Raw genomic sequence first — 24,952 nt, forward strand, 5'->3', positions numbered from 1 at the left:
TTCTTTCTTTCCAATTTTCAACATTGCTATCAATATATTTTTCAAGAAATGCCTCTCTGTGATATTTTTCCATTGTTTTATATAATCTATGCTTTTGCTTATTCCACTTAAATCCTTATTAACTCTTCTGCCTGGCTTTTGTCACCGCCTATCGTTATCCAGGTTTGTGAATGCGGGCTGTGCCGCGGTCCAAGGCTCTTAGCGTCTGGCCACATACAGCAGGTGCTTTGGGTGAAAAGAGACTTTGTTGCAACACAAATGAAAAGGGGGTGATTTCTTTCACACTGTGAAGTCTGATACTTCATCTATTCACTGCCATTTCCGTCTATAGAACTGACAAAACCAATCACGACGGGTCAGATATGGTCTTTATGCGAGAGTTCAAGAGCCATTCTTCAGCATGACCAAGATGGCTGCAGAATTTCTTACACTTAAGATCAACAGTCTTGATAACAGCCGTTCACAAGTATTCCTCGTCCTTTTGGATGTGTTTTGTTGAGTGTAGTTGTTGCTTGCCATATGTGCTGCCCTTTATTCCTCTGATTTGCTGTGTCTCTCCAGTGGCATCTAGAGCTAGTTTCTTCTGCATCTGCTGGAACTAACCAGGCTCATGTCTCATTCAGGATGGTGCAGAGAAATGCAAGAGAGGCCATATTCACTTTATAGATCTTCCTCTGGTGCATTATTGTCTATATTTACATGCAAGGAAATGGAAAAGTATCCCCCCGGTATATTACGATAGCCAGCAGAAAAACAACGTTTAGTCACACCGTCCTCTTGTAATGAAAAATCTAACATGGCAACAATGAATAGTTCACAAAGACACCACTCGCGCTTGGATGTTCAAGCAAATATTCTGAAGGAAACACCAGAGGAAAAAACATGCTGGGGTCGCCACAAGGTCACTGAATGTTTAGAGTCATTTAACTGCTTCAAGTACACGTGCAACACTACTGACATAAATGTTCTTTCTCCATAGTATTCTGGCACATGTGAATGAACACCATTACTACTTTTCCAGTTCAACACAATTCTTGCAGCAGTTCTAAGAAACAGCCTTCACAACAGCCTCAACCTCAATTCAAAATTCACCCACACTGATTAAACAATTAATTCCTCCTTAAACTTAATAACAGTGTCCATGGATTAAATATAGTGTATTCAGAAAAGAGACATTTACAAGTCGAGAGATGGACCAACTATCTACAAGCAACTTTTCAGAATAACTTTCCTCATCCACGGGGCTCCTCAAGATGCTCCATCAACTCTGAAAAGCTCTTAAATTGAAAAGACAAACCAGTCCCAAGTCTTGCCTTTTGAGAAGGAAATATGTGTATTGTCATCCTCCAAATATTGGATGTAGTTTTTTTCTGTTTTCTGAAAAACTTAAAGAAAAAAACCCACGACTCAAGCCATTAATTTAAGAGGATAATATGGAGGATGTTGCACACAGTACATATCATTTACTTATCCTTCAAGCTGTGCTTCATTTTACTGCATTAAGGTCCTTTCGTATCCTGACCTTCATCACATGCAGACAAGTATTGGGATGGGTTCATACTTTGATGTGTTCCCACCTCCTTAATCTTTCTTTCTTCTCCTTTTTCTTTTTTTAAATGAGCAAGATAGATGATAAAACTAATGCGTACCTCATATCTGTGCTTCATCAGATGCTCGTAAAAAAGATTTCAGTCAGTTTGGCAGAGACACTAAAATATAAAAATTCTGCTCACATTTTTTTTCTTCTTTCTTCAGAAGAGAATTCAAGAAATAGTCTGGGCCATGACCCCACCTAACTGACCTAAATTTAAATACGTACTGTGGACATGCTTGTAGGTGTACAGCAGGTTGTTGTGAAATAGAAACGGTAATGCTGGCTGTCTCCCCGTGTTTTCATTTCTTCAAAGGTTGTTTTCTTTTGAAGGCTTATTTAGTTGTAGATTTTATAAAATAATATTTTCTGTCCTGGAATTATTTCCACCACATTTTTGCCATGTTCTTTTCATTTATCTGTGTCTTCTGTGTGTTAGCTTTGATTTGACCTCCTTTATTCTTCTTTCCTAAAGGTCCCCCCCACTGTTTGGTGTGTGTTTGAGTTTTGCTAAATGTATACATAGTCGTGTTTTCCATCCCTCCCCTACGCTAGTCCGTTGTCATTTGGCTGTTGTTCTCCTCGCCTTGCTCCTTGTAATCCTTCCCCTGCTTATGATGGTTTTTTTCTTGATAAAGCACATTGTTTATAGCCACTGCCTCCCAGTTTCCTGCATGAATGTACTTTTCCTGCATCTCAATCTTCAGGTATGGAAGTTTCTCTACATGGTAAGATGGCAGCAACCTCAACGAAAACGCCCAGCTAATAATTAACGGCATCTCGTTAGGTCAACAGCGAGGAGCACGTCAAGCTGCTTAATGTAGTTGTTGCAGAAGCTATCAGAGAGGGTCTCCCTACCCCCCCGGAGAACATGGTGTCTCATCTGACCAGCAGGAGCAGGCTCTGGATGCACCAGTCAGTGTACCCCATGGAGAAATGGTTGCCATGCAAATCAAATTACAATCCTAACCAACCATATTTCTTTTTCTATTTGTATTCAGTATTAATATGCATATATATGTTTGCATATTTTTGTGTAGTTCATTTATAGTCATGCATTATCATTGCCATGGTATGATTTTATTGCATCCATACTTGGAAGGTGGTAGTAAAGCTGGTAGGATTTCTTATATTAAGATTATTATTTCTATTTAAGCCTCATCCCAATATGAACCAGGTTTTTTTTTTTCCAATTTCACATCAATCTTATTGTATCGCCAAGTTCTCGTTTATCTTTGGTGCAGACATTAACGGTGACATTGGATAAATCTACCTCGGCCACCTGATTACGAGCATCTAGAGACTCTGTCAGCGCTTAGCTTAACGCCCCTATCAGCCCTGGATCCGAAGAAAACACTTTTCATTCAGCAAGACATCAGAGTTTCTCCAGAATATATTATATTTAACTTCATATACTTTGCAGAAATACATGACGTTGTAATCAAGCCTGGGTCTCTATCAGACCAGATTAGACACTGGCAGCACATACTAAACTCCTGGGTACCCTTACTAGAACACCTCAATGTGTTTTACTAGAAAGGACATTTTTGCACTTTTCTCAAACATAAGTTTAATACCTTTATAGATATTAATGTAGGTTTAGTAGATTATCCAAGATTTTTATGGGATGCTATAAAAGCCTCTATTAGGGACTTATTCTTACATTTTAATAAGAGTGGACTCAGCAAGATAACTGCACAGAGGAATACTCTCACCCAGTATAGTATTAATAATAATAATTAAGAAATAAATTATTAAATTATAATAAGAGTGGACTCGGCAAGATAACTGGGGAATACTCTCACAGTGACGGGCGCAACAAAAAACAAAAACTGAGTTGAATTCTTTGTTAAGATGTGGAGCAGAGTTCTTAAAGCACAGAACAAAAAGAACATATTTCACTGGTGCCAGACCAAATCATCTTCTAGCTTTGAAATTGAAAAACCATGAAAAAACCCTCAAACACACACACACACACACACACACACACACACACACACACACCCTAAAACACGTTTTCATACTCTGAGCTATCCACTTGATATTAATTCTTAATTGAAACCATCTCTTTATAATTCTGAAATCTCTATCGATACAAAAGTGTGTACACATTTTCTTCGGGAACTAGAAACCCAAACAGAGCAATAATTACAGACCTTGTTTCCTCCTGAATCGGGAGTTAAATTATGTTAAAGCACTTGTAATCAGATTAGAATTACATCTTAGAAAACGTATGCACAGTGACCAAACCAGTTTTTCTTAAAACTCATCTGGCATCTGATAATGTGTGTCGCTTGCTACACATCATTCATGCAGTGAGTGGTATTGATTAACCCTGTGTGATTCTATCACTGGTTGATGGAAAAATGAGAATAGGATCCTATCTGGATAAGATTGGAAGAATATGAGCTACGTAGACATTTTATTATTAAAATCATATTTATTAATATATTTATTAATATGATAAAGGTGTTATAAATCACTCTGCTGCACAGGAAACTACACAGTTTCTGATATCTAGGGGTACTCGCCATGGTTGCCCCCTGTCGCCTTTACTTTTTACTCTTTCTCTTGAGCTTCAGCCTGTGAGGCACAGAGAGTCAGACAGCATCAGTCAATGCACTGCATCACTTTCCATAACTAATTAATTGAATATCATTCTATGCTGATGATATCCTTCTTTATGTAGGCAGCGCTGGTTCCTACAATCCCACGTTTACTTTCCACTTCTGATTCATTCTGATGGCTTGCAGACACAAAATTAACTGGACAAAATCAGCAGTGTTGCATTTAAACGTGTCCTGTCTCTCTTATACCAGATGTCACAGTTTGGTTTAAGTTCCTGTTTTATTTTGAAACCCGTGTCTTTGTGTTTTAGTTCTGTTTTGTTCTGTTCCCTTGTTCCAATCTGCCCTGATTGTTTGCACCTGTGTCTCGTTAACCCCTCTGTGTATATCTGGTCTTGTCTTTCCCGCGCTCCCCGCTGGTCCGTACTGTTTCCTCCCTCCGTGAGTCCTGTCAAGGTTTTTGAATTTTGGCTCTTGTGTTTTGTTAACCCTGCTCAGCAGTGCTTTTGGTTTGTTTTTGGAGTAATAAATCACCATCTTTTGGAACTCCTGCCTCCTGGTCTCTCCGTTAGAGCAACTCGTGACTTCTGGTGTCAGTTGGTCCTAACAAACCAACTCATGACACCAGAAGGGGAATGCTTTAAATATCTTGGGATTGAGACCTCTGTGTCATCCATTGCAATAAGGAATTTTCAAGGCATAAACAATCAGATACAGGATTTCCAGTGCTGGGCAACTCTCCATAGCTCACTTCAAGCCTGATTAGCAATAGTTAAAATGGATATCCTTTACTCCTCTATGATCCCTCTTGCTCCCCATCTGTGCTAAAGGGATAAACTTCAGTAATTTGTTTCCAAATTCATATGGAATAGAAACAGACCCTGCTTAAAACTCACAATGCTTCAGTGAGACAAGACAAGGTGTCTTCAATCCTAGTTTCGATCCCTCTTGGAGAGTAATTGAGGAGAATCGTGCACTGCCTCACAGGTTACAAGACCTATTGTATGCTGATATACTGCTGAAAAAGGCCAGTATACATTTAGGTCCTTATTTCATGTCTACTCACAATGAAACATGTTGATATGGACCCTTAATGGCAAAGCTATACATCGATTTTCAATAATTTCCCACTTATCACTGGAAATATGCCCTTTTTCACTTCCACACTGCAAGAGGAGGGGAATTGATATACTGAAAGACCTGTATGGTGACCGAGCTTTTAATGAACTACATACAGATTACGATCTTCCAGGTTCATTCTTTTTTTTTTTTTTATCTGCAGCTAAAATCAACCACGTGGGTGTGAAGGGTCCTATGGGGATCAATGCTCCCCATACACTCTTTATGTAAGTTATTAGCCTCAGTAGGACCCACATGGGTTTCTAAACCCTATAAACCTTTACCAATAGATGATATCTGGAATAGGGATTTATATTAAATAATGTAATTAAAGAAAAAAATTCTGGGACAGTTTGGAAATACCTTCATGCCTAGAAAGTGCTACTCTATTAAGGTCACTACATCTCCCATTTGGGATTTATCCCTAATTAATGTCCAGGCGTCATTCATGGATGTTTATTGGGATTGCCTTAGCGTGGCGATATTCTAGATAGAGATCTCTCAGTGACATTATTAAGATCGGGATCCCATTTCCCCTAGCTTTACGACTGCTTAATGACGAGCCCTCTCTAGATTTATCCATGCAGCACATGGGCTGGTCTTACTGTCGGTCTTACTGGGTCTCAGGTGGAAACCACCACATACCTTAGCTTTGCAGTGGTGGCTCAACTCTTTCTTTGAGACTGTCTTGCTGAAGTGGTCTGTAGCCAGTACGCATGGGGCCAGCTGTAAAACTACAGGCGTGGGAGGCAGCACATGAGTTAGTTAAAGGAAAGGTGAACCACGGCCGGCCTTGACTCCGTCATTGGGGGGAGAGATCTGGCTGGGGAGGTCCAGAGGGATTCCCAATGAGGAGGCTGGGCAGGAATGCAGGGGTTTTACTGTCCTTACCTACCAGCAATCGTTGTGACTTTGTCTTTCTCACTTTGCAGGCGAGAGCGGAAAAAGAAGGAAATCATGAACATGCATCTGATGTGGATATCTGTGTGCATCTTTCAATAAATAATATAATCCAAATAAAAAAGAGAGAGAACAAGCACTCACAAAATCCCGAAGACGTAAGTAACAAACAATGAAAAAGGTCAAACGTGCAAATAATAAAAGAAAAAGAAAGGAGAGAAAGAACTTATGCAAACGAGAACTGCCTTACTTATCTGCCAACATATAGAGCTCATTAATCACTTCCTCAATCACCATGGCAACAACAAGCACTTGAGCATTTCTGTAGTGTATGCAGTATGTGTTATTATTTTTGCAAATAGGCGAAACTATTGCCTTGTTTTGCCGATTTTCCTTTATCCATCTGTGATTTCGCTGTGTGTGTGTGTGTGTGTGTGTGTGTGTGTGTGTGTGTGTGTGTGTGTGTGTGTGTGTGTGTGTGTGTGTGTGTGTGTGTGTGTGTGTGTGTGTGTGTGTGTGTGTGTGTGTTTCACTGTAGACTGCACCTAAGCTGCAGATTCTGACTAAAAAGTGAGCACCAGTCTGGAATAAGGAGGCAAACAGATCAATTTAAATTCATAAGTAAATACTAATCATCTGCAACCTAGCCATCTGAGAGGTGCAGATTAAAAATGAATTAGATTTTCTGCACAACACCAAAGAGCTTTTCTTCTACTGCATGCCAATACTTTTAAAAACAACTGAGATACTGGAGGGCTGGTGTGTTTTATATATAAAAATAAAATATATATATATAATATATACATATATTTCTTTTGCGCTTGAGCAAATTTATTTAGATATGAAAGCCAGACATACAACGCAGTTACTTTGGGGCCTCTGAGGTCTGAAAATAAGTCCCTCAGTGTGGTTCATGCTGAAACTGAACTGTGATATAGGAATCCCACACAAACCGACCTGACAGCTGTGCAGAGTCCCGGCATGACACGGACCAAAATCTCAGAAGATGTAAGGGCACAGAAAAGAGTTTATTTTTGAGGCCAACGTTTCAGCAACAGCTACCAAACAAAAACGGAAACACTGTTAAATCCTTTCATCAATCTGGGCCAGTTCGGAGCATGTTTCAAATCTGACCTATAAGAGGTCAGCTTTCTGCAGCGAGAAATCCAATACTTTGAGAAATAACTAGGAATAACTATTAACAATGTGACTTTTTGGCATTGGCAATGAAAGTTTTTTTGCATGTTGAATCAGTGGGTCGACCAACTTGCATGTTTTGCTTTCATATAATTGTTTTGCTCCTTCATGGTGTTTTTTTGACAATCATTTGTCTCCAAAGTTGTGTAAAAGCGGCACAGCTTGTGGAGGAGGCGATGGTGGAGCATAAGCTGCGATACCCCCCCCGCCCCCCAAAAAACAAAAACAAAACAAAACAACAACACATAACGTTGGTTTAAAGGCTATTTAGGGTTTAGAAGGGTTCTGCAGAACTTTATTCCTGTCGATTTTAATAATAAATAATAATAATACATTTTATCTGGTGGCGCCTTTCAAGTCACCCAAGTTCACCATACAAAGAATAAAAGCATAAAATAAAAGCATAAAATAACAACATCAAGCATTATTAAAACCAAACAACATCAACCAATATTATAGCCACAGAGACAGTGTGCAGTCAGAGAGAGTAGGCCAGTTTGAAAAGGTGAGTTTGGATTTGAATGTACTATGGAGTCTGAAAGTCTTATGTGTGGGGGGAGGGAGTTCCATAGTCTGGGTGCCGAGCAGCTGAAGGCTCGGGAACCCATGGGTGCCCCATGGTACTTAGGCGTGATTTGGGGATGGTAAGTAGTCCAACAGAGGTTGAGCGGAGGGTGCGGGGGGGGCTGTATTCTTGGAGGAGGTCAGAGAGGTAAGTGGGGGCAAGATGGTGGAGAGCTTTGTAAGTGAGGAGGAGGTTTTTGTAGTGGATGCGGTGTTGTACCGGGAGCCAGTGAAGTTGGATGAGAACAGGGGTGATGTGCTCAGACGATTTGGTGAATAGTTTGCAGTCTGTTAATGAGTTTGGTGGGGAGTCCGGTGAGGAGGGCATAGCAGTAGTCGATGCAGGATTTCGGTGCTGGATTGAGACAATAATGGGCATAGTCTGGAGATGTTGCGGAGGTGCAAGAAGGCATACCGAGTGATGTTTTGAATGTGAGGTGCAAATGAGAGGGTGCTGTCCAGAATGACGCTGAGGCTTTTGACTTGGGGGGTGAAGCGTACAGGGAATCCATCAATGAAGATGGGTGGGACTGGGGTGTGTTGAGATTTGGTGATTGAGGATTTGGAGGCAATGAGTAGGGTTTTATTGCCGTTCAGCTTCAGGAAGTTCCTGCTCATCCAGCTCCGGATGTCTTTGAGGCAGGTGATGAGGGAGGTGGGAAGGATGGCGGCGGTGGGTTTGGAGGAGATGTAGACCTCTGTGTCATCGGCATTACAATGAAAATGGATCCCATGATGATAAAGGATTGTGCCAAGAGGGAGGAGGTAGATGAAGAAGAGGAGTGGACCCAAGACTGACCCCTGGGGGACACCCAGTGAAACACCTGAACTCCCAGACTTGTGGTCCCTTATTTGTACAAACTGTTGGCGGTCAGTGAGGTATGATGTGAACCAGCGGAGTGCAACACCAGTGATCCCAATGCCAGCAAGGCGGTCCAGGAGTAGTGTGTGGGAGATGGTGTCGAATGCTGCGCTGAGGTCGAGGAGGATGAGAATGGTGAGTAGTCCGGAGTCAGCTGCACAGAGGAGGTCGTTAGTGATTTTGACCAGGGTTGTTTCAGTGCTGTGTTTAGGACGGAAACCGGATTGGAAATGTTAATGGAGGTTGTTTATGTCAAGGTGGGAGTGTAGGCAACCACCCTTTCAAGTGTTTTGGAGATGAAGGGGAGGTTGGAGATGGGCCGGTAGAGGTTGAGGTCGGTTGGGTCGGCACCAGGTTTTTTCAGGATAGGTTTGATAGCATTTTACACTTAAATGCAATATCTTCCAGGGACAGAAGAACAACACAAATGTTCAAATTCTTATCCTCCTCTTTCATGAGAACTTCAGTAAAATACCACTTAAAGCAGCACAATGTAACTTTCAGCTTTTGTTGAGTTTGGCGGCTCCTTTGGACAAAAGCGTTAGTGCTTTACCAGTAGTGTGGAAGGGTTCCTACCATCCACCTCCAAGTTACATAGTGCCAGTGAAGGTGACACGGACCCCTCAGACCATGACAGAGGTGTCATTAAACCTGTTGTAAGTTGATGTACCATCACAATGACTCTGGAAATATTATATTAAGGTGGAAAAGTTACATTGTGCTGCTTTAAGTAAAGTCCTGGCAGCCAGATACTAACAAACTAACATGATCAAAGACAAAACAACAAATGGTGAAGGAAGCTGAACCAGAAGCCGAACCTCACAAGCTGTTGCTTCCTATATTATTCTGATGAGAATGATACAGATAATTATAGGGTGGTGAACTGATAACCCCTGTGCTCCTCAAATGCTGCCTGCTCACCCTCAGGATCATTTTGCTCCCTTTAAGTGCTATTAGTTGATTTGGGGTTGAGACATTTTCTCGTATTTATAGAGAAGGAAAAGGCAGGAAAATGGATGTGATGTGAGCCCATTGATTGTGATATGTCTTCCCAAGGCATTGAGGATAGGTCTGAGTGATGCCTAATTTGGAGAACAGAGGAAGGGATAATGGATCCCATCTTGTCATTGCAGCCTTTTTTTTTTTTTGTGGATCACGACAGAGCTGGGCCGTTGTATGTCAGCTGCGAATCCTTCCTCCATCCTGAATTCTTCCTACAGCTTTATTATGAGCCATTTCAGTGCAGCACATTTGCTCACAGCACCGACTGTGAAAAGCTAACCAAAGACACACTCTACTCTCAGACATTTAAGCTAATAAGAATTTGAAAGGCAAAGATATGATACAGCTGCTTCCATTTGCTTTATTAGGACTGAATATGAAATGACTTCCAATTAGAGTCTCCAAGACAATTTACTCTTCTTGCTTTGCATAATGAGATTCATTCCCTTTCAACCGTTGCTTTCTGTTTTCGCACTTGTCAAATAAAAAAAAAAAATCATTCGGCCTCTTTAATAGCCTTTCAGCAGTTACGTTATGCGCTGTGATATCTAGTCTATTAAAATAGGGTATTTGTCCATTTCCTTCCTATTGTGGCCTTGCATATTCAGAGCATGATGGGCACATGGAGCCTGCATGTGTAATTTATCCTCTCTTGTTATACACTTTCGATCAGTTACTGATAAAGCTTTGTACTTTAGGACGTTGTTCCCGAAAGATTCATTCTGATGTGAAGGAAGTGTGAAGATGACAAGCAGCAAGATGTCTCCTGGCACCCTGCGTGCTGTGCTGGAGATGCTGCGTCCCGTGGAACACCAACATCTGTTTCCATTACATCTGATTACAGGAACATCCAGTATCAGAGTACGTCAGCCAAGCGCAGATGTCATAGGCGTCGCACGCTGATGACTTCACTTCCCATCTGTTGTAGTTTGACTAATTGCGAAGGAAGTTTCCAAGTTCATTGGAGAGTGAAATGCAAAACAAAATCTCTCATTTAGTGCAGTTACGTGCACATCTAAATCCCGCTATTGGCAACAATATAGCTCGGGATTAAACTGGAGGTTCAGAGCAATCCAAGTAAACATGCGTGGGAAGACCATCGATTATTGAGTGAGGTGGTTCAACTCTCCGACGCTAGGTGGCGCCACATGCACTTTTGCGTTCTTCTGGTACAATTAGTAAACAAGAGCGAAGGAGGACGACAACATGTGAAAATATGGAGCTAATGATGCAGCAGCTCTGTAAATGTCGTACATACTAAACTGATCATGTTGCAGGTAAGATGCAACAAAGTCTCCCTCTTCTTCTTCTGCTAACGTGTTGTTGTGATGCCGTGACTGTTGTTATTCCTACTCCCGCCCTGTCGTCACATCCGGAAAGGAGTCGCGGGGCGGTCAGTAGCTCGGCTAAGCGTGGGTTGGTGTACATGCTGGAATAACTCGGATTAAGACGCATTGTCTGGCACTATAAACTCAGTTTGGCCCGGCTAAAGTGTAAACATGGCTTTTAAAACTTCAAAATCGGTCAGATTAAGGCAACAATTCGACTGTCTGTAAACGTATTGACTGTGGAGTCAACTCATAGTGCTTGATGTGCCCCTGATTGATATATTTTATGTACCGTATTCTTCGGGACTATAAATCACCCATTTTTTTCATAATTTGGCTGGTCCTGGGACCTATACTCAGGTGAGATTTATTCATGTAAAAATATATCATTTCACATGTCCTTAAATGTTCATACACACTGAACGACATGACTAAGGAGTAAACACATGACCTACAGCCACGAGGGGGCGCTCTAGGAGTGTGACCGGTATGTGCTACTCATGTACCCCTGAAAATTAGGTCATTTAAACATTAATTAACTTAAATACAACTGAGAAACTTGCTTACCCGTAACTTGCTTGTTGGAGTCACCAGCTTGTTATGTTAATTATGCCAATGGTGATGGAGTTTCTTTTGTTTGTCAAATATCTGGTGTGATGACAGGAGGTTTTTGTAAAATTATTTTTTTGACCACTAAAATATTTTATAAAAATAAAGTACGTATAATTTACGTATAAAAGTTGCGGGAGTGCGTTTCCTCAAGTAAACCACCTGTTACTACCGACGGCCTTTATTGGAATAATTTTGGATTATTTTGGTTTTGGACCATAGAAGCCTGTGACACCAGTTGAGCAAGAAGCAAAAAAAAACAACCTTGACTGCAAAAGGGACAAAGCCAAAGTGACAAGTGAGCTAAACATGTTTCAGAGAGTAAGGTTTGCAACCACAGTGGGAGCAGCGTCAAAGGCCAACCGCTGTGGATGTATTCTGTACTTAGTCACTAGTGTAGGGCACTAGCCGGTCAGCAAACCCTGCAGCCTTGTTTAGCAAGATGGAGAAGCTGCCATCAATCTTGGGAGTAATTTCTTACAAAAATAACGCTCTCTGCATTTTGTTTTAAATATCAACAGAGGTGACTTATTCAAGAGAGTCAGTGCTCAGTATTTTGATGTGTCTCGTTGCAAAACTTCTTGAATTGTGATTCAAGAAGAATGTTTTATTTCTACATCCTTGTTGTTTGAGGTTAAAGTTTTGATATGACAACTGAACATGATGATGTATGTTTTACTGTAACAGGTATAGAAAGGCCTCTTGATAAATATAAAATACAACAATGGCAGCGTGTGGACAGAAATATCCATCATCCCATCTCAGAAAGCCGCAGGCTTGTGTGAAGAACCATTTTAGCGTTACAAGCCTTGCTCCCAGGCCCTCTTTGCAGGTCTGATTGCCTGAGGGGATGCTTAATGATGCTTTCGTGTAATGATGATTGCCCTGAATAGAAGGTATTTATACGCAGCAAAAAGGAACCTATCTTGTTATTATGCGAAGAAATAACAGGGACATTTCCATCTTCAACATTTTCTCTGCTGCACAGCAGGACAGAACGACAGATCTTTGGTTTGTTTTTTGTTTGTTTTTTTTTCTCCCACAAACCTCAATATTCTCAAAAAAACAACAACATTGGGAGGTCTTACAGGTCTTAGAATGAATGTAAATACAAATGCAGACTGCCAGCAATATATTAGATATGACATTGAGCCATTATACAACAATAACTAAGAAAAATCACAGAAGCAGTTCTTCCCATTGTTGTTCACACTGTTGTAAACACATTTTGGCCCACTCAGTTACACAACAGTGACTCACAATTGATTTTGACGATGCGCCGGCCTGATCAGTAAAACCTCCAGAGTAAGCAAATGTTCTATTTGCAAGTCAAACAATTTGAAAGTACGTACAGTACATCAGTTCAGACAGAGCGGGGTTGTAAAGCTTTGAGAGGCTGAAGTATACAATTCTTACAAGAATGTAAAAAAACAACCTCCCCAAAAAACCCATTCAACTTGGTGAGAACCAAAGGCAAATATAGAGTCCAAGAAGAGGAGATAATTCACGAGGAATGTGTTGTGTCATGACGTAAATTGAGATCTCTCATTTGAAACTCCCCAGGGAAAGCCATGGTCCATCCGTGTCAAATCCAGATACTTCCACCTGAGCATGTCCAGCAGGAATGGTGCTTGGAGCCGTACAGAGCCAACGCTGACCTGTGAAGACTGGGGTGTGTTCAAACTCACTACTGTATGATTTCGTGGGGAGATTTCTGTTTAATACTGGCTCTACCAATCAAAGCCTGGAGTCAGAAGATGAAATTGTGTTATGTCTCTCTTCCACAATTCTCAGAGCTGGGCTGGCTTTCTAGACCACGCCCACTGGTCTGAGAGAGAGAGGGAGAGAGGGAGAGTGTTGGTGATGTGCTCAGAATAAAGAGGCCATGGTCACACCTCATTTTTTCTATTTAGATTTTGATGTATTATAAATACATTTTTAATACATTTTTGAAACCTACATGTAACCCAGGTCATATAAATATTTACTGTTGAGATAAAAATGTTCTTGAGCATGTGGAAAAAATTCATGTAATGTGAGTTTTATTAAAAAGGAAACATGCATCTTATTTTGAAATTCCCGGAAGTGGAAGAAAAAAAAAGCTCCGCCGTCTCCAAAAAAGACGATTTGGAAAGAAAGACGAGAGAAACACGGAGGTGATATTTTTCTTTGTTCAGAAACTTGTCAGATAGACCTGGATAACCACCAGTGAAGCTGTTTTTGTGTGTATTTGGACTCTTCTGGGTGAGTTTGACTGTTTGTAAATGAGAAATTCATGGCTGTAAAACTTTAATGGCGGCCGTTGTGTTGTGAGCAGTGCTCTTAATTCGATGTACGTGACGCTGTTTAAGTGACACTGGTTATATGTAAGTTGTAGAGTGTTTGTATGTGCCTTTTGTGCACCAAATGAAACTAAAATGCACAATACAATGCACTGAAAAAAAGGCGCTTTGTTCTGTAGTGTGTCGGCGGTGCGCTGTCGCCATTTTTAGACGTCAGGAGAATCCGTTTACTGATTCCTTTGGTAAGAAAACCTTTTGCGTCACTTTTGGTTTGTTTTATTATTTTATGTTTACACTGTTAAACCAAACAGTAAAAAAAAAAATGTGAGCTAACCACTGTGATGGAAAGTTAGATATATTTTGAAAATTGCTCTGACTGTTACAAAGTCAGATTTTCACAGTTAAATGTCTTCAAATTCACAATATCAGTTCCATATAAAAAAACAAACACACTTTAAAACAATACCCATTTCAGATCAATTAGCTGTTCTTGTTTTGAGGGAGAATGTACACCTACTTACTGCAGAATGTTGCATCCTTCTTCCACGCCGTGGGCCTTGGCAACAGTCACCACCATCATCAGCTGAATTAAGCACATCTGTCGCAGCTGTATGCGGTGCTGGGCGTGAAGGAGCTTTGGAGTAGGCCTCTCATCTTGCAGTGAGCCTATTTTCTACAGTCTGTGGTTTGGTGTCAGTGTGATGCTGATGTAATCCTGTGGAACAATAATTTGCAACTGATGTTTGCTTTTCCGCCTCCTCTTGCATCTCAACTAGCAGCACCTGTTGGTGACGGAGAACCTCACGCCAATTACAGTGACAAACTGTTCACAGCACAATGTGGTATGAGAGACATTTGTGAAAGCAATGAGGGATTGCAAGGCAGATCAATTTAAAGTTGAGCCCTAAAATTCATGTATGCAAGATTGCACATAATACTTCCATCCATTTTGGCGTTCAGATAGTACTTCAACTGGAAGATAGTGTTGTTTGTATCACAAACTGAAGTTTAACAACACAGCACTCAAGTTGTAAAACTTAGACAGAAATGAAACTCACATTAGAAAACATTGTATCAACACTCTTAAAATAAAGTTCCTACTTTGAACTTATTTCATGTTCAGAAATAAAAGAATACTTTGAAATATTTAATTATGAGGAAGGAATGAATCAAGGTTGGTTTTACTTCAAGAGCATGAAAGCTTCCTTTTTACAAGCCAGCACATACATAGCTTTAAATTATTAAGGGTGAATAATTTTTCTTCCTTGGGAAGGCTAGCCTTTAGAACGAAAAGGAGTGAGGTACGAGTAAAGAAAACATGAGTCAAAGTTAACTGGATGTCCAGAAGAAAGAAAGAACCTGGTTGCAAAATCATCCCATTGCAACACGTCTTTATGACAGCTGATTCAAAGAGTTGGTCCAGGAGATGCCCATGACCCTAAATAGACAGAAGGGACTACACGTCAGAGCTGATTAATTCATACAATTATTAATTACCTTCTATGAATGACCTTCCATCAGTTTTGCTTGTGACTCTATAGATTAAAACGGTCTTGTCCGCTTGAAACAAGAAAAATAAGAAAAAATTAAACTGTTTATTGGATAAAACTGCCAAACTTCACCAGCATTCCCGGGGGTGGATTAATTCAGTCTTTAAGGCTGAACTGCAGGGAAAGACTTTATCAGTGATGGAAGAAAGGAGCCAACGTCCAGTTCTGAGGCACAGACTGCAGCATGCTTGAAATCACCATATTGTTTGAAAAAGGCCCATTCTTCACTATGACAGCCATAAATTACATTTTTGCCAGCAACTTCATAAATACTACATGAAAAAGATGGCAACCTGTAAATATATGTGCCAGCCACCAGATAAGGTTCACACTTTGGAGCGTAAACTCAGAGGCAATGAAAATGAAATTGATGCAACAGTAAAGATGGCATCCCTCCTGCTGTTCATTCTTCATGCACTTGTTAAGACCCGGCCACGGTGAGCATTATCTCTTATGAGCTTAGCAGTGCAAGTGACAGCATATAAAAGGTTTCAGATGTTGTCTTTTAATTATACCAATCACCCTTCAGCCTGTTTTTAGGGATTGAAACATCAGAGCTGAGATTACAAGACTCAACACAACAGAACACAATTTTGCACTTAAAACCTGCATCTGTCACTGTGTTAAAGATAACATATGGAAGAATCAAGCTTTGAAAAATTCAGAAATTAAGTAAATGTATGTCAGTAATGATACATGATCTACCGGTCAAAAGTTTGTTATTGAAATGTATGTATTGTCTCAATGTACTCTCAAATTAAAGCATAAACAATTGACTTTAAACTTTGGCTCATCAACGTATCCACCTTTGGCAAAGACAACAGCTAATCACACTCATTTCTTTGCTTTTCTTTCACTCTTTTGTCCGCTTCATCTCAAACTAGTTCAGTGGGGTTTAAGTCTGGACACCACTTTATGTTCTCACTATCTTGTTCTTTTCTTCCCATTCATTTTATCTCCATCTCTTTTAACAGAATGATCCGCCTATTACAGCATCTGTTAAGGCAACTGAATAAAGCACAATGGTCTAAATAAGCCATTATTGCTCGAAAAGGAGGGAAGAAGAACACTTATTTAATCCCACAGCACGGCTCATCAATAATTTAACATAAAGATGTTTAGGTACACACTAAAAAATAGGACCTTAAACAAAAAACAAAAGGCCTGCATGATATCACACTAAACTCATTCATATTTACATTTATCAAAATATGTGAGAAAAAAAAAACAGAAAAAATAAAAAGAAACAAGGTACTTTTGTGATGGTGTTACCACAGGGAACAATCGACCATTTATTTCCATTGTCTTGATAAATAAATAGCAACGATGGGTTGGAACCTACAATACCACTAATGATGATGAACAGCTCTGTCATAAAGTGTCCACATCATTATATAACCATTTACATTTGTGAATATGTGGGCATCACTTGCGTTGGATGTCCATACTGTTCCAAAGTTTCACTCCATATTTCATTTCATTTATTGATTCATTCCAGATGTTTCAAAACCCTTGTATAGAGCGTAACAACTCTAGTTAACTCTAGTATGAATCTATGTATCTATATACAAGTAGATATACATACAGGTATATTTTTAACATACAATCCTGTCACGGTTTGTTTTGGTTCTGGTTTTATTTTGAAACCCGTGTCTTTGTGTTTCAGTTTTGTCTTGACTTCCCTTGTTCCCATCTGCCCTGATTGTCTGCACCTGTGTCTCGTTAACCCCTCTGTGTATATCTGCTCTTGTCTTTTCCCCTGCTCCCTGCTGGTCCGAACTGTTTCCCCCCTCCGCGTGTCCTGTTAAGGTTTTTGTGGCGACCGAGAGGGAGACGCGCTTGCCGGGGAAGCTGCGCCGCGGAGGCGCAGCTTCCCCGGGAGCCGCAGATGATCTACAGTATAGAATGCTTATGAATGTGGTCGAAATGCAGATCTTCGGGTTATGTGTGGAAGGGTTTTTTTTTTTTTTAAGTGATGTAATGTGGATACAAATTATTTTATAAACGGAGGGGGGGAAATATTCTGTTTTAAAAATACCCGGCTACGTGTGGACGGGGTCTAAATCACCCTTTTTGGCACTCCTGCTCTCCTGCATTTGGGTGCTATCAACAACGCAACGTTACAAATCCCTTGTAAATAAATGTATCTAAATAAATGAATCTATTTTACAGGAATTTACACAAAATAAATACATTTATAAAGTAAATCTATACCCAATGTGCACACACCTATTTATATATACATACTTATATACATACACACACAAAAACTTTACAAGTAAGCTGTTCATTTTGGTGATATGAAAATTCAGTATCCTCTGAAATTATGAGGATTCCTGTAGTGTAAAAGAAAAAAAACATCTTTATATTTCTTGACAGTAATTAGTTGAATCCTTTGTATAAAAAGATTGTATGATATTTTACAAGATCAAGATGACTGAACAAACAAATTATGAGTGGGCTCTAGAAACCCAACCTCATGAATAATCTGCACTGCTCGTCTCTGTAGTGTGACTAGTGGATTGATTGTGCGTTGGTAGATGCTTTCCCCAAACTTCAACACAATATGTGAAGTATGGATGTACTGAGGAACAGTACGGAGTGCATTTGAATCAAGGTTTAGTTTCACTTTATGATTAAGAGGCTTTTGGAGAGTCTCATTTGTATGTGTCTGATATAGGCTTTCAATAATAATTTGCTGTCTATTATAACTCCTAAAATTTGTTCTCATGTACATTTTCAATCTGGACTCCATCAACCATTATCTGTAGTTGGTTTTTGAATTTCACCATTACTTTTGTCTTGTTTAAATTAAAATAAAAAAGTTATTATTGTCCATCCACTTTTTCAGTTTGTTTAATTCCTCATTTATTGTGGTTTCAAAGTCATTATAATTATTACCACTAAAGACGTTGGTGTCATCTGCAAAGAGTATGAGCTTCAGCAACTGAGCTCCTTCAAATGTAATATTAATATAAACATTGAACAGTTTTGGTCCTAGGACGGACCCCTGAGAGACGCTGCGAGAAATGCCAAGATTTTTTTCGTTCTTGCGTTCTTTTTCCCGGGGGGGTAGATATAACATGTCTTTGACTTAGGCTTTGAGTCAGTTTCTTGCTTTTGGATGAACTGCTAACCAACTGGATGTGTGCCAGAGGACACTGTATGCTGCCGCAGAGTGCTGCAGGAGCCGTCTTGGTTCAGGGTGCGTCTTGCTCTGTACAAGTCAGCGACCCTGGATCCAGAAAAACAGCCCCCGACCACCATGCTTCCCCCTGCATAGACAGACTAGGGAACCACATGGTAAGAGCTACATTTCATGTATTCATAAACAAGTCAAAAGCAAGCGTTCACCCTTTTCTGCTCATTGCTTGAGCACCATTTTCTACCTCATCAAAGCTTGTAGTTTTTTTCGTTTCTTCAGGAGTCCCATGTGAGTGCAGCATCTTTATCTGTAGGAGGACTGATAGCATCGCAGAGACCCAACAGAGGCCTCATTTATCACAGCTGCTACATTATTCGAACATCTCTCACCTTTTGTGAAGAGAAAGTCAATACTTAACACAGACACAGTTTTTTGTCCTTTTTTCCACCTCCATGTCTTATGCATTAAGATGCATTTCAGACTTGAGATTTTGTTCTTTTTTTTTAATTGAAAAAAATTAGTAGTTTATTTCCTGTGCAGGTAAGTCTGGGCATGAATCCATGCAGTCCAAATCAATATCACATCTACTGTCTGCATAATACGTATTAGGTGATTACCTTCGAGCCGATGCTGATCTGGGTCATACGCTGCACTAGTCAGTCTGTAACCTGCATCACTTATGAGCTGCAAAAACTTAACTTTATTTTCCAACACTAATGCAACCCAAAGTGCTCTACAGAGAAAAGCAGGAGATAAAAAAAGAACATTAAAACGAGATTTAAAAGATTAACAGCACTTACAAGAACAAATAGTAGCCTTTGCAAGTAAGAGCAGAAAATTACAGCCTGCTCAGCCATCCGAAATCTTTTCCTTGTTGATTAGAATAATTCGTCTTGTTCCTCTGGATTCAACTTTGATTTCCAGGGAGCAATAGTAATGGTCACGGAATAAACTACTCCTGGATGTTATTGGATAGGCATACAACCAATCAGAAAAACCAAAGATGTAAAATGCTGAGCAACAACCAGACTAATATTAACCATATCAACAAAAGAAACTCAAACAGAATGCAGTGAACTTGTCAGGCACACGAGGAATGGACACAAATGCAGACAAAGGGAAAACGGTTCAAAAGATTTATTGGAGTAAATCTGAGCAGGCAAGGATCAGGCAAAAATCCGTCGAGGGGCAGGCAAAGGTCAAGGTCCAAAAAGGCTGTCAGCGAAGGCAGAGGTACCGGCAAGGGCTTAGGCAAAAACGTGGTCTGGGGGCAGAAAAAGATCAAGAGGTCAAGGGTCAAAAACTTGGAGAACTCACTTGGCTTGAAGGCTTGGAGAACAAGATAATCTGGCATGGACTGAAGAGTGACTGAGGCTTAAATGCATAAATAAATCACAAGAGTGATTGCAGGTGTTGCCAGGTAGGTGGGGAGGAGCCAGACACACCCACTCAACCTCAGACCGTGACAGAACTAGGACCAACAGTGAAAGACTGATGTTAGTTTTGCAGTAAAACATGGTGACCCAGCTGTTGTTTTGAAGAGTGGCTATAGATAGGATGGTCCTGTATGACTCATTGCATAAGGTCCGCCTCCAACCCATCATAGCGCTGGTACCCGTGGAAATGGCTGTGGGAAAGGATCTTTACCAAGTGAAAAGATTTGGCGGGTCAGGCCCAGAATATTATTATTCCAATTCCCCCAAAAAGTTGGAACGCTGTATAAAATGTAAATGGCCAACAGAATAACAACCGCAAAAAACAAAAGACATACATGATACATTCTGCCATTACAAGGCAAATAGAAAGCTGTTCTGTGGTCAGTTACATACCCAAACTGGAGGCTGGTTCAAAAAGAAAAGGAGCTTGATTTCTAAAATGCTCCACCCTCCATTATGGATATGGGAACTCTGAGAATCACAAGTAAACCGGCATTCCGATAGCAGAGAGCCCATGTGGGTTGATAAGTAAAAACAAGTCTTTAAAATAAAATTAATGTATGTCTTGAATGGCTTTGTATATTCATAAGAAGTTTAGATATTACTCCGAGACCAGGAAATGTCATCTCTCTTGGTGGTATGAATGAAAAGGTACTGTTCAGTCTGGAAACATTGAAACAGGTGAAACAAAGGCTGTTCTAGAGACCGGTTTAATGTACAAAAGCTGGTCTAATATTACTCCATGATGCTCACAGTTGTACAAGAAGCGATAATGCAGTATGTTATGGTCCTGTGGTGTTAATGTTGGGATTTCTTTTGTGGGGTCTTTGTTCACTTGTTATGGTTTTAGCCTTGTCCTCCTTTTGCTTCTATTCTGTTTTGTTTAACTTGACTTCATATTTTATGTGTTATTTATGTGTTATATCTTTTGCATGAGTCTGTCTTTTCCTGTCCTGTGATGATGACTGGTAACGCCTGTGTCTTGTGAGCTCCTCTCTCAACATATTGTTCAGCTTTCCCTTCCTTCATGGTTGGTCCTGTCCGTCTTGATGCCCATCTTTCTGCGAGTCCTTTTTGATTGGCCCTTGCCAGTCTGTCCATTCTCAGTTTAGATTTTTCCAGGGTTGCATTTTCACTTTTATTTTTGATACCGTATTTTCACAACCATTCGGCGCACCGTGTGAAAAGGCGCACCCTCAGTTTTGTGTGTAATTTTTGGATTTAAAACACACATACGGCGCACCGACCTAAAAGGCGCAGTCTACAGACACAGAGCTGCACACACGCGCGCCGCAAAACACACGCGCGCCGCAAAACACACACACCCGCTGCAGAACACACACACAAGCACACAAGTGTGCCTATTTAAAAATAGAGCGGGAGCAAAACTTAGTTTGATTGTATTTTATTTCAGTTTTTACATTAATCAAACCCTTCAAAGTCCTCATCCTCTGTTTCTGCATTAAAGAGCTCCGCTAATTCAGCTGTGCCAGTCCGAATTTCCTCGGTCAGAGTCACTTTCTGTGCCGTGTGGCCCCTCGGAAACTCCGGCTTTTGCAAATGCAAACAGTCCCAGCAGACACGTTGGCCCACGCATGATGTGTGAAAAAAACCACCGGGTCGCCGCACATAGACCTGCCTCAGCCACTCGATCATCATCCCTTCATCCATCCAGCCCTTTTCATTCGCCTCTATAATGACTCCGGCTGGAAACGTCTTTAGGCAAAGTTTTTCTTTTAAAAATCATCATAAGCGGCAGTTTCTGTCCATCAGCGTGGCAGCCAAGCACAGCAATAAATGACGACTTTTCATACCCCGTTGTGTGGATCCCCACCGTGCGGGTCCCGTCTCTCCACCGCGCGGGTCCCGTCTCTCCACCGCGCGGGTCCCGTCTCTCCACCGCGCGGGTCCCGTCTCTCCCCGGCGCGGGTCCCCGTTAACTCCACCGTGTGATTCACCGGCATGTGGAACGTGAGCCGCACCCCTTCCATGTTGGTGATGTGTCTGGGCTGGATGTGTTTGTCGGTGATGTGTCGGCTGCAGAATGAGCGGAAGCTCTCCATCTTTTCCATGTAATCTGCCGGGCGCTGCCGTTTCATGAAGCGATAGCCCCAAGACTGACCTCCATGGAAAAAGTTCAATTTTAATTTCTTCTGCCAGCACTACTGTGCTTCACACCCCCCCCCCTTCCCCCTTTAACTTCTGTGGATGGTCTCATTCACGTCCGCAACTCACGAGTGCTTCACACGCCCCCTTCTCCCTTTACCGTGCTCATGGTGGCCGTCCTCCTTACATTACCGTAATACAGGTAATAGATACGGCGCACCGTTTCATTGGGCGTGCAGCACATTTTTAAAAAGAAAAAAGAATTTTATGTGCGCCTTATGGTCGCAAAATACGGTAACTCAATTTTCTGCTCAAGCAGTGCTCTTGGTTGATAAGAAAGAACTTTATTGCTTGTTACTGCTGCCTCTGAACACATACACACAAACATCATGAACACAAGCATGTAGTTTTAGTAAGACCCCACTTACTTTTCCACTCTTCAATGGAAAAACACCATTCAATGGAAAAACACCCTTCAATGGAAACTCTTCATACAAAACCGAATGAGCTACTAATTACTAATTGTTTTGAAGTCGATTTTAGAAGTGAAAAGCAGATTTCAGTCTGCAATTAATGAAGTGTTTCATCTGGAGTTTGCTTCATGCTTTTCAATTTCCTGTTAACACATTTGAAACGTGCCTGGGGCATCTAATGAGAAGGTAACGACTAAATATTCAGCACCACTGGAGTTTATTAAAGCTTGTGTGATGAATGGCCGTTCAAACCATATGAATGTATTATCGTGTCTGGAAATACCTGCATACTTAACCCTAACCTTTCAAATTTATTTTCTTTTAGAATGCAAGATTTAAATACTGAGACATTAATCATGATTCTCCTCACATGTGGTAATTCTAATAAAGTTGGGGTGCTATAGAAGCTGTGAGGGCCACCCGCCAGCAGCCAGCAAGCAGTGAATACATTATGAAATCTACCAGAACTTTTTTTTGTTGTCCCCGGGGGAGTTTCTAAAACTGAAATGTTTTGACGTCTTCTGTTATTTTTGTCTGATGTGAAATCCTTCCTCTTCCTTCCAGTTTCTCTATAATCGCATCCTTGGCTTGTGCCTTTTCTAAATTTTGTGGCTTTGATATATTTTTATCAAAGTAATTGTTTGTTTCTGTGAGCTGATTAGCCGATATCTGATTTCCCTTTGTCTCTTTTTTGGTACGTCCCTCATTGAGTTAGTGTTTAGTTTTTGTTAGAGGAGAGCTGAACACCCCCCTTCTTCCCAACAAACACAAAAAGTTCTCCCTCAGACACAGAGCCTTACAGCCGCTCGTAAAGCGCTGCACCCACTGCTGGAGCACGCTTTCACACACACACTCTCTCTGCAGCTTCGCTCTGCAAACTCTGCAGCTGTTTCACAAGGTCTCATGAATACACACACACAGACAGTGTTTCACACATACACACACACAGAGTCACACACAGACACACAGCTTTGGGCTGCTGCAGCTTGTCACACAGACACAAGTCACACCCTGCTGCAGCCTGCAGCAGCCCCCACTTCTCCCAAAATCCATCCTCTCCTCACAGGTTGCTACTTTCTTGTTTTTTTCTTTTAGTCTTAAATTAGTCCATTTACTTCTTTTTAAGTTTCGTATATTATTATTTTGCAAGATTTGTCTCCATTTTCTTAAGTTTGAGGACGTCTCCCCATCAATTAAGCATCTTTTAGAGATTATTTAAGCATAAATTTCAGCTTAACCACGCCTCTGCTATTTTTCGCCAGTTATTTTCTTTCTTAAGTTTCTCTCAGGACACAAGTTTCCTTTTTTAACAGTTTGGTTTTAGCCTGATCTTTAGTGAACAATTTAAATTTTTCCTCTCAATTTTGAAAACCCCAAACATTGAACAGACATAAACATCAGACAAACATTAGACAAACATTAGACAAACATAAAACACAACCATTAAAAATCATTTCCAAATAGAAACCCCTTCTCGTAATTCTGTACTTTTAAAGTCCCCTGACATTCAAAAGCCGGTCCCCGACCGAGTTAGATGTTGGTCTTACGCACTGCTCTTTAGGCAGTATTTTTAGAGGCCCCTATGCCTCATAAAAATCAGGTCCCCGACCCGCCGCCAAACACCGTTTTCGCTAACCTCTTGTTAGTATACACAGAAATTTCACTCAAAAGAGGTCTCTCACCTAGTCTCCTAGTGCCCTTCCCTGGCTGGGAAATCTCGTCGTCTGGACTCTGGAACAGCGCAGATCAATCTGGGCCCCGTTCCTGAAGTCAGAACGCTGTCGACAGATTTAGATCGCCCGTTGAATCTTACGCCACCCCAATCGTCACAGCTCGAGAGACTCCGGGTCTTTCGGCACCAAAATGTTAGGTTAAAAAGTCATCACAATATTAATAACTTTAGAAAAAGACACCGGAAACTGTCAGAAATGATTTTCAATGGCCTTCTGCAGAAGGTTGGAGAGGAATCCTGAGAAGCTTTAGGCAACACGGCCCTTCTCTTAGCTCGTCAGAACTTCTCTCAACTGGCTCTCTGCAGAGCTGGCACTTTTATTAAGCAAAGGATGACAGGAATGACCATATTTGGAACAGTGAATGTATAGATGGACGATTGACAAAAACAGATGGTCACACACATGACTTTTCAGTTAAAGAGGCTTGGTATGAAGAAAACAAACAGACATCTTTAAAAACAAGGGTTCAAGGGGTCAACTAAAACAGT

Source organism: Cololabis saira, chromosome 9, assembly GCF_033807715.1.
Source record: "Cololabis saira isolate AMF1-May2022 chromosome 9, fColSai1.1, whole genome shotgun sequence".
NCBI lineage: Eukaryota > Metazoa > Chordata > Actinopteri > Beloniformes > Belonidae > Cololabis > Cololabis saira.